Source organism: Phocoena phocoena, chromosome 19 (assembly GCF_963924675.1).
Source record: "Phocoena phocoena chromosome 19, mPhoPho1.1, whole genome shotgun sequence".
NCBI classification, from domain to species: Eukaryota; Metazoa; Chordata; class Mammalia; order Artiodactyla; family Phocoenidae; genus Phocoena; species Phocoena phocoena.
Window position 1 is genome coordinate 51,433,211 of NC_089237.1, and position 11,681 is coordinate 51,444,891.

An 11,681-nucleotide genomic window follows, 5' to 3' on the forward strand; every position below is an offset into this window, starting at 1 on the left:
GTCCCTGGCCTTTCTCTTCTTTGGTCTCTCATTTTTATTATTATTATTTTAATAAATCTCAGTAGTCTGTATTAGAGTCTCTGACTCATAGGAATTTGGAAAATGGAGGATTTATAGGAAACCACTGTGTGAAGAAACCTCATTGTTCTATTTGAGTATGTTTTTTATATGTTTCTATTTTATATTCTGTGGAAAAAGACACGAGCGCTTTGAACGAAAACAGTCTGTGGCTAGGTTTCAGAAGCATTAGTGAGCTACAGCCTGGTGTTACAAGAGTAAAACCCGCAGAGTGATTAGCTGTGGTCAGTAGTGGAATTATGGATGATTCTTATTTTCTTCTTTGTACATTTCTGTATTTTCCAGCTGTTCTAAAACAAGTTTATATTACTTAGCAATCAGAAAAACACTTTCAATAAAAGAATAATTTATTGTATAGAGAGTTTCAGTAAAAATTTGATTTTGGGGGAGACAGTTTTGTGTTTAAGGAGCAGATAATTTAATTCTTTCAGATGGCGCTAGTAGGTTTCTGATGGACAGATTCTGCTCCAGCCAGGCCACATGTCATGGCTGTAATCGTCACTCTTATGGCTTTGAAACGTGTATAAAAGACTAGAGTGCTGGCAAGGAAAAACAGCCATGATTGTGAAAACTTTCATCCTAATACTCACCAAAATGAACAAAGAGAAACAATATTAGAGAAGAAAATGACAATAGTGTGAAAGACCCCAACTTCGTAGTACAAATGCAGAAAACCCCGTAGTACACTTTAGATTAAACTGAAGGATGGTACCTTGGGACCCACACACAGCTTTCCCGCTCTGGAGCACAGTGCGGGGCAGGGATGATGGTAGATGTGATTCTTAGGGCCTGGTCCTAGGTGGGTGTTTGAGGGACAGTTTACTAGATTCTGTGAGGAGGGTGGGGTCCTTCTATGTGCCCTGAATGATTTGGTTAGCGCCAGAATAGACTTGACAGGATATAGATTCACACGGTGTTTCATATTAAGAAATGTTTAGATCTTGTAGTCAACCCTCCATACCCACGGGTTCTGCATCTGTGCACTCAACCACCTGTGGATCAAAAATATTCGAGAAAAAAAAATTCCAGACAGTTTCAAAAAGCAAAACTTGAATTTACTGCACACCAGCAACTAATATTTACATAGCATTTACATTGTTTTTATAACTAGATACACAGTATTTACATTGTATGAGGTATTATAAGTAATCTAGAGATGATTTAAAGTGTTCGGGAGGATGGGGACTTCCCTTGGTGGTCCAGTGGCTAAAACTCCGCACTCCAGTGCAGGGGGCCCGGGTTTGATCCCTGGTCGGGGAACTAGACCCCACATGCCACAAGTAAGAGTTCGCAAGCCGCAACTAAAGATCCCGCCTGCCACAACAAGGACCGAAGATCCCGTATGCCGCAACTAAGACCCAGCACAGCCAAGTAAATAAATAAATAATAAATATTTTAAAAATAAAGTGTACGGAAGGATATGCATAGATTATATGCAAATACTTCGTTGGTTTATATAGGACTTGAGGATCTGTGGATGTTGATATCTGCAGGGGTCCTGGAACCAACCTCCTACCCCAGATATCAAGAGAGCACTGTATTTCCTTCCACCTAAAAGTCACTTTCTAGCTCCTGGGGGAGGGAAAAGGAGGAGAAGATTAAAAAAAAACATGAGTAGCAGGTGTGCAGGCTCTCCTGTCTGGCTCTGGGGACAGCTTGTCATCAGTCCTGCTCAGGACTCCTGGCAAAGAAACAGGAGTTGCACCAGCTCAGGGGACTTTTCAAGGCCAGTCTCTTTACCCACCTATGGAAACGTTTGCTTTTCTATTTTTCGTCTCAAGTGCCTAGAATTATTTGACCAAACTCTGTGATTGATGGCATACTACCGTCTTTGGGAGGAAACGGTTTCATACAATTTTTAAAAACTGGTAAAATGAACGCCCAGTCTTACCTCATTATCTTTCGGATTCCAACCTGCCACCCTCAGTCAACATGCCCTACGTTTTTCTTGACGTGAAGGACAGTGTGGAGAATATTTCCCAGCTCTCCAGAACAAAATCAGAAAAGGGCACAGTTGCTGACTTAACTATTTTGTGAGCTAGTTACAGTAAGACAACTCTGATTTTTTAAAAAAGGTACCCACATTAAAAGTCTGTTTCTTCACCGAAAAGCAGCAAGGAGTCTGGGGAACAGGAGAAAACCCAGTCAAGCAGCCCCCACTTTCTTCCTCCATAATCATCTTGGGAATGTTCTGAGAGGGGAAGAAACAAAAATGAAAGATTTGGGGAGCTCCATAAAAGCCCACATGCAGAGAAGGTGGGTACAGCCTTTAAGCCCCGGCCTCACTTGGTGCAGACAGGGTGTGCTGTGGAATCTTGTCTCCTGAGAACTCCTGCAGCTGCTGCGGGTAGGGCTGCGGGTGGTTCTAGTGGTGGAATATGGGAGGGTGGAGGCTAAGCTGCCGTAACAGAGAACCCAGTGCCTTCTGTACAAGATTTACTTCCCTGCTGGTGGTCCAGAGCCATCTCAGGTGCCTTCCATCTTGCTCTGCTGTCCCTAGATCACTGTCGTTATGTGTGCAGTTGAAGCAAGATCATTGCCATGTGGGACTCTCAGCTGGCAAGAAGGGGAAAGAGCCAAGTGCAATGTCTTAAGACCCATGCTTGGAAATGCCACACGTCAATTTTGCTCATATATCGTTGGTAAGGCCTTGGTCACATGGCCACATCTGACTGCAAGAAAGACTTGGAAAGGTAGCCTGGCTGGCTGCCATGTATACATAGATTACTCCCTTGCTATGTAAGGACTAAGAAAGAAGGAGAGAATGGATTTTGGTGAACAACTTGCAGTCTGCTCTACAGAGAGTGGGACCTCATTTAGAGAAACTGAAGAGTAATTGCTGGGACAACCCAGGGTCATCAGTATTGACTGTGCAGATAATGAAAAAAACCACACTGGACATATGTAAAGTAGTCCAAGTTGCACAGCTGGTCTAAATAGCCCCTACAAAACAGAATCAATGAAGGAAAAAGGAGAGAACTTAAATTCTAACCATTATTCTTTTTGAGAAAAAAAATATACTATGGAAAAAAAGTCAGAGAACAAGAGATTTGGGTTAAGAAAAAAAAAAAAACACAAATAAGCAGAAGAGAATCTACTGGGAACCATTTATATTAATTAGAAGAAAAACGGAAATCTCCAAGCTTACAAAAAAGAGAAAAAATTTTAAGTTATGAGACAAAAGATTTAAAAAGCAAATAATAGATCCAGGAGACCAAATATCTAGAAGGAGAAAATATAGTAATGGAGAAGTAGTGATAGGTAATAGAAAGTTCTGATTCCAAAAGTGTGGTCGACTAAATGATTCAGAGGGCTCTCTTTCTAAAATACAACTAGATCCCTTTATGACAAACACTTCTTAACGCATTTCTGGGTTTGCTGGAAAGTAAGGGAAATTGACCTCGTATTTCTAACAGTAAGGTACATCTAGATAACTGACCTTGCTGCTAAAATACCTAAAAAAAAATATTAGATTAAAAAATGTTTTTTAATAGGGATATATTTGGCATACGACATCGTGTAAGTTTAAGGTGTACAACATGTTGGTTTGATACATGTATGATTGCCATTATAGTGTGACCCTCTATGGGGTCACATAATTATAACTTCTAGTGTTGGGATCAATTAAGCTCTAACCTTTTAGCAAGTTTAATGTTTATAATACAGTTTTGTTGTATATAATCACTATACTGTGTATTAGTCTCCAAGACTTATTTATCTACTAGTTGCAAGTTTTATCTTAACATCTCTCCCATTCCTCCACCCCTGGCCCCCTTGGTAACCACCATTTTACTCTGCTTTTCCGATTTCCAATACCATACAGTATTTGTCTTTGTCTGACTTATCTCACTGAGCATTTCCTCAACGTCCATCCAGGTTGTTGTTGCAAATGGCAGAATTTCCTTTCTTCTCATGGCTGAATTCCATTGTGTGTGTGTGTGTGTGTACACACCCCACATCTTTTCTCATTCACCTGTTGGTGGGCGCTTAGGTTGTTTACATATCTTGGCTATTGTGGATAGTGCTGCAGTAAACATGGGAGTGCGTATGTCTCATCAATAACCTATTTTCATTTCCTTTGGGTATATACATATTTAAATTTATTTTATTGAAGTATAGTTGATTTACAATGTTGTGTTAATTTTTGCTGTACAGCAAAGTGATTCAGTTATATATACATTCTTTTTCATATTCTTCTCCATTAGGGTTTATCACAGGATACTAAATATAGTTCCCTGTGCTATGCAGTAGGACCTTGTTGTTTATCCATTCTATATGTAATAGTTTGCATCTGCTAATCCCAAACTCCCAATCCGTCCCTTCCCCACCACCTGCCTTGGCTGCCACAAGTCTGTTCTCTGTGTGAATCTGTTTTGTAGATAAGTTCATTTGTGTCATATTTTAGATTCCACATATAAGTGATATCACATGGTATTTGTCTTTCTCTTTCTGACTTCACTTAATATGATAATCTCTAGGTCCATCCATGTTGCTGCACATGGCGTTATTTCATTCTTTTTTATGGCTGAGTAGTATTCCACAGTATATATGTACCACATCTTCTTTATCTGTTCATCTGTCGATGGACATTTAGCTTGTTTCCATGTCTTGACTGTTGTGAATAGTGCTGCTGTGCACATAGGGGTGCATGATATTTTTGAATTATAGTTTTGTCTGGATATATACCCAGGAGTGGGATTGCTGGATCATATGGGAACACTATTTTTAGTTTTTTGAGGAAACGCCGTACTATTTTCCATAGTGGCTGCACCAATTTACATTCTCACCAACAGTGTACAGGGTTCCCATTTCTCCACACCCTCTCTAGCATTTGTTATTTGTAGACTTTTTAATCATGACCATTCTGACTGGTGTGAGGTGGTACCTCATTGTAATAATTAGCGATGTTGAGCGTCTTTTCATGTGCCTGTTGGCCATCTGTATGTCTTTCTAAAGAAATGTCTATTCAGGTCTTCTGCCCATTTTTCAATTGGGTTTTTTTTGTTGTTGTTGTTATTGAGTTGTATGAGCTGTTGGTATATTTTGGAAATTAAGCCCTTGTCAGTCACATTATTTGCAAATATTTTCTCCCCGTCCGTAAGTTGTCTTTTGGTTTTGTTTATGATCTCCTTTGCTCTGCAAAAGCTTGTAAGTTTGATTAGGCCCCACTTGTTTGTTTTTGCTTTTATTTCTATTGCCTTGAGAGACTGACCTAAGAAAACATTGGTACGATTTATGTCAGAGAATGTTTTGCCTATGTTCTAAGAGTTTTATGGTGTCATGTCTTATATTTACGTCTTTAAGCCATTTTGAGTTTATTTCTGTGTATGGTGTGAAGGTGTGTTCTAACTTCATTGATTTACATGCAGCTGTCCAACTTTCTCAATACCACTGGCTGAAAAGACTGTTTTTTCTCCATTGTATATTCTTGCCTCCTTTGTCAAAGATTAATTGACTGAAGGTGTGTGGGGATAAAATATATTTTTTTAAAAATCTTAAATGCATTGATGAACTGGCAAGGAAGAAAGGAATAATCAATCTGAAATTGAAGGCAGGAACACAGAGTTTAAGTGGGGCACTTAAATTGCTTTTCAGTCCAAGTGTATTTGTAGAACTGGATCCACAGTGTGGTGTGTGTGGGGGGGGTGTGGGTGTGTAAATCAGGTTTATACTAGGAATATGAGGGTAGCTTAACAATAGAAAGTCTGTAGATGTAATTATTTACCACGTTAACAGCACTAACAGGTTAAAGGGAAAATCCATACAATCATGTCAGTTGCAGAAAAAGCATTTGATAAAACTCAGCAACCATTTAGGATTATAAAAACAAACACATTAAAAAACCTAGGAAACTATGATAGCAGGAAACTTCTTTAACCTGGTAAAGGATCTCTACCAAAAACTCACAACAAACAGCATTGTTAATGGGGAATGTTGGAATCATTAAAGTCAGGAAAAAGACAAGGATGTTCTTTCCGTTCCTGCCTCTATTAATATTGTAGTGAGATTCTAGCTTGTGCAGTACAACATAAGAATTGGAAAAGATAGTACTAATATTCATAGATTATACAATTGTCTTCATAGATAAATGAAAAGAACCCGAACACTATTAAAATAGAAGTAATGAATTTAGCAATATACAAAAGTCAATTACATTTTAATATATCAGCAACAACCAGAAAAAGTAATTTAAAAACCATAAGTTACCTAAGAACAAATCCAGAAAGTTATAAAATTTGATTTAAAGACATTAATGAAGAGATGCATAAATGGAGGGGTAGTCCATAGTCATGGATGAGAAGATTCACTACCGTATAGATGCGCTTTCTCTCCAAATTGAACTATAGATTTAAAGCATGTCCAACTAAAATCCTAAAGAGATTTTATGTCATGGAACTTGAAAAGAAACATGAATGTTAAGCTTAAAAGATACAGCCTTTGAAACAAATCTGCAAAACAATTGTCCATCAACAGTGGAAGATTCCTATAATGAAATGCCACACGGCAGCACAAATGGGTGGACTAAACTATGGATGAATTTTACAAATATAAGGTTGAGTGGGAAAAGCAGATTGCCAAAGAAAATACACAGCATACTATTTATGTAAAGTTTGAAAACAAGCACAGGGCAATCCAGTCCAGCGTGGGGTGTTGGAGCCCTAGCGGGGTAAGGAGGGGGCCCTCACAGGGAGCGGCCGGGCTCCCGATGGAGGTGAGGAGCGAGTCCATTTGGCAGGTGTCAACATCTGTGTGAGGGGGGTGTGGCGGGAAATTGTTACACGTAGGGGATGGATCAAATACATAAATGTATCACGCATAAAGGGAGCCAGGATTCTTACTGTTGGAGAAAGGATTTACAAACATGGAAAGGGAGAAAACTAGAATAAATTCTGTGGTGCAGGATTAGAATTGAATGCATCAGTGTAGATTTGTAGCCTTCAATATATATAGACAGATAGAGAAATACATACATTTGTAAATTGGTGTATGTATGTACATTCACATAATCCCCCCAAACACCCGTACATTAGATTCCTAGAACTGAACTAACAAATTACCACAAGCTGGGTGGCTTAAAATGACAGAAATTTATTCTCTCACGTTCTGGAGGCTAATCAGCAGGGCCGTGCTCGCTGAGGAAAGCTCTAGGGAGGATCCTTCTCTGCCTCTTCCTAGATTCCACCTGTGGTCGGCAGCGGTTCTTGACATTCCTTGGCTGTAGAGGCATCGCTTCAGTCTCTGCTTCCGTCATCGCATGGTGTTCTCTTCGTGTGTCTGTCCCCCTGTGTCTTCACATGGCCTCCTTATAAGGGTGCCAATCGTTGGATTTACCATACCTTAATCCAGCATGATTCATTTTGACTTGATTACATCTGCAAAGACTCTATTTCCAAATAAGGTGACATTCAGAGGTAACCAGGTGTTAGGACTTTAACATATCTTTTAGCGGGGGTGGGGGGGGCCCAGTTCAACTCAAAATAACCTCATTAACCACGACCACACCTGGCATCCAGCTCTTGCCTTCTAAATACCATTTTCTACTAAAAAGGAACCAGGGCTCCTTGGAGAAATGGCTGATTCCAGGTCTTGATCAGGGAAAGTGCAAGGTAAGCCTGGAAAATCTTGTGAGAAAAAGTAAGGCTGTGCCCTAAGAATTATGGGGACATGGCAACAGAACACAGAAGCTGGCTTGAGGGTCTCACCTGGCTCTAGAATTTGAGCATCGATAAATAATGATAGTAAAGGATTATAACCCATTGAATAAAATAAGAAATCATGGGCCCACACAGATATAAGTAAACTAATAAATTAAGTTTGATGAGGTACAGGATATTTACACAGTTTCAAAGTACATCCCCAAAATACTTAATAATTACAATGGGGAAAAGGGTACATTTACAGTGGAGAACTCTGGCTGAACCACCATCATCAAGTGATTAAAGTGAACATCACCAGTAATGGGTCAAATCTAAATCTTGTGCAGCCTGAGAGGATGCCAGGAGAAGAGAGCATTTGTGAGATTCCTGCTGAAGATCACAGCCTGAATTTAACCACAAAGAAATGTCAGACAAACCCAAACCGAGGGATACCCTTCAAAAATCATCAACCTGTAATTTTCAAAATCATCAAGGTCATGAAAATTAAGAAAAGACAGAGGAAACATTCCAGACCAAAGCAGCTGCCACAGACCTGAAAGCCAAACGCTGCCTGTGATTCTGAACTAGACCATTTCATCATCGAGAACTTCTTTAGGACAACTGGTGAAACTTGAAAAAAAATCTGAGGATTAGATGGCAGTGACGGATCAACGTTAGCTTCCTGATTTTGATATTTGACTTGTGGTCATGTAGGAGAATCTCCTCGTGTGCACGAAACAAGACTCCAGAGCATTTGGAGGTGATGAGGCTTCCTGTTGGCAACTTGCTGTCACATGATTTGGGGGAAAGAAAGTTATTTGTTTGTACTTGCAACTTTTCTGTACAGTTTGAAAATTTTTTTAAAAAACCAACAACTTTTAAAAATACCACTTATGTAGCATCATATACTTAGCAAGAAGTCTAACAAAACATAGTCAAAACTTCTATAAAGGAAAAACTAACAGAGGCAAAAATAAACCTTACACTATTTAAGAATACTTATGGGCTTCCCTGGTGGCGCAGTCGTTGAGAGTCCACCTGCCGATGCAGGGGACACGGGTTCGTGCCCCGGTCCGGGAAGATCCCACATGCTGCGGAGCGGCTGGGCCCGTGAGCCATGGCCGCTGAGCTTGCGCGTCCAGAGCCTGTGCTCCGCAATGGGAGAGGCCACAACAGTGAGAGGCCCGCGTACCGCAGAAAAAAAAAAACAAAAAACTTACATCATAAGGTAAGGCTAAAAAAAAAAAAAAAAATCAAAGAACAATGTACACCAGATTCAGGATAGTGGTAACCCCTGGCGTTGGGGAGAAGGTGATGTCACAGAGAGGACACACAGGGGCTTCAGGGTGTAAGTGATATTCCATTTTTTTTCCAAACTAAGGTGTTATTATGCATTATAATTCATACACACATAGTACATATATTTTTCTTGTATATCAAGTATTTCATAGTAAGGAAGAAAATACATGATGTTATTGCATTTATAATAGAAAAATAAACTGTGTATGTATATATAACCATATATGTAAAACTATGTGTGTGCATCCATATTTATAAAATGTATAGAAAAAGGACTAGAAAGACCCACTAACAAAAACAAAACGCCTTACAAATTTATGTTGAGCACATGTCAAATTTTTTATTTATTTTTTAATTATTGTTCATACTCGTGGAGGTCTATTTCTTGTTTTTTTCTTAATTAATTTATTTATTTTTGGCTGTGTTGGGTCTTCGTTGCTGTGTGTGGACTTTCTCTAGTTTTGTCGAGCAGGGGCTACTCTTCGTTCCGGTGCGCGGGCTTCTCATTGCCCTGGCTTCTCTTGTTGCGGAGCACGGGATCTAGGCGTGGGGGCTTCAGTAGTTGTGGCTAAGTTGTGGATCCTTAACCACTGCGCCACCAGGGAAGTCCCACATGTCAAATTTTATTAAGTTGCTGACAAGAGAAAACAGGAAGGAAAAAAGTATGCCAGCTTGGTGGAAAGTTGCCGCTGTGGGATGATAGGAAATACACCAATGGCTGGGGTTGGGGACCTTTTGCCATTCAAGTAAGAGAGGGCAGGCTTTGGAATGAAGAAAGATTAAGACAGTTGAAAAACACCTGTAATGCTCTATAATTCCTGTTCTCTATAAATCTTCAAATGATCTCACTAGTAGCATCTTAATGTGTATGGTTCTTTTTATTTTGATACAAAGAAAACGTTACGTTTTAAATGTAAGTGTTTGGGGACTTCCCTGGTGGTCCAGCGGTTAAGATTCCGCGCTCCCAATGCAGGGGGCCCGGGTTTGATCCCTGCTTCAGGGAACTAGATCCCACAAGCTGCAACTAAAAGATCCTGCAATTAAGACCCGGCACAGCCAAATAAATAAATAAATAAATAAATAAAAATAATAAAATGTAAATGTTTGAAATATACCACAATGTTTGTGATTCTTTTTGGCATTTCTTTTTTTGCTATATCAGGAGCCTCAAGAAAGAAAAAAAAAAAAGGAATTGGCCCGGGCCTCCCTTGTCTTCTGAGCAGCTCTCACTGGATCTTGGTACCACTTCTTACTGTTTGAAAATTATTTTTTAGCATATACATGGATTTTTCTTTTAAAATTCTAATGTAACAGTCATATCTAACTGTCAAGGGCTGGTGAACAAAACGTCTCGCTGTATCTGTGCTGAGATGACTTAGGGCTGGTTCTGGGCTCTGAAGCCAGGATTTTGAACCACATGGTTTGGCTTCAGCACTGGTGGTTGTAGTTGTACCACAGCAGAGAAGGACATGGCGCCGCAGATGTTGATAATCATTCATCACCCCTGCCTTTTCGGTTGACTGAGGAAGAACGACCACAACCACGAATTGAATGTCTGTGGGCAGCATGATATTAAGGCATCTTTTGCACTGGGGGGGCTTTGGTGAGGGTAAATATGGGACATGAATATTTATTAGAGTTCTCCAGAGAAAAAAGACAGGGTGTGTGTGTGTGTGTGTGTGTGTGTGTGTGTGTGTGTGTGTGTGTGTGTGGTGAGATTGAGAGAGAAAGAGGCTTATTTTAAGGAATTGGCTCACGTGATTGCAGAGGCTTGGTTAGTCCAAAGTCTGCAGGGTAGGACCGCAGGCTGGAGACTCTGGGCAAAGCAGATGCTGGCAGAATTCCTTCTTGCTTGGAGAGATCAGCCTTTCTATTCAGGCCTTGAGCTGATTGGATGAGCCCACCCACATTCTAGAGAGCAATCTGCTTTACCCAAAGTGTGCCGATTTAAATGTTAATTTCATCTTAAAAACACCTTCGCAGTGACATCTAGAATAATGTTTGACCAAATAGCTGGGTTCCATGGCCATAAAATTAGCCATCACATAGATTCTAGACCAAAAGATGCTTTTCATTCTCGATCAGCTGATCATAGAAAATCTCCCATAAGCCATATTGGGTGGCACAGCGGGTGGCAGCATGACAGATTCAGGTTCAGTCCTAGTTATAAGTCATCCTTGACTTTTTAATGTATATCTTTTATAGAGATTATTTATAATTTATACACTGATACCCCAAAACTGCCTTATTAGCCTGGATTTGGCTTTTGTGCATCAGCAAATGGGCCAACATATCAAGGTGTCTCATGGTGGTCATATAGTGGTGTTAATTTGTTTTTTTCTTGTCTTTTTTTTTTTTGCCCGAGCCTCACAGCTTTTGGGATCTTAGTTCCCCAACCAGGGATTGAACCCGGGCCCTCGGCAGTGAAAGTGCAGAGTCCTAACCACTGGACCACCAGGGAATTCCCTGGTGGTGTTAATTTGTATATAGGTACATTTGAATAATGTATCCAATTATTAAATTTATTTTTTAAAAGAGTAGAAAACACCTGCCATTTTTATCAGGAAAACAGTCGAGACAAATATGGAAAATATTATGTGGGACCAAAGGAGCAAATCTTTAGCTGTAATGGGCTTCCATTGGGCTTCAGCTTAAGACTGTGTGTTT

The 11,681-nt window shown here is 39.9% G+C and overlaps 1 non-coding gene across 1 annotated transcript; it reads right to left on the reverse strand.

Moving 5' to 3' along the window:
- Window positions 1-11,402: 11,402 nt before the first annotated feature.
- On the reverse strand, window positions 11,403-11,475 carry TRNAE-UUC (transfer RNA glutamic acid (anticodon UUC)). The gene has a single exon. It is a non-coding gene; the product is annotated as a tRNA-Glu (tRNA).
- Between the last annotated feature and the right edge of the window lie 206 nt (window positions 11,476-11,681).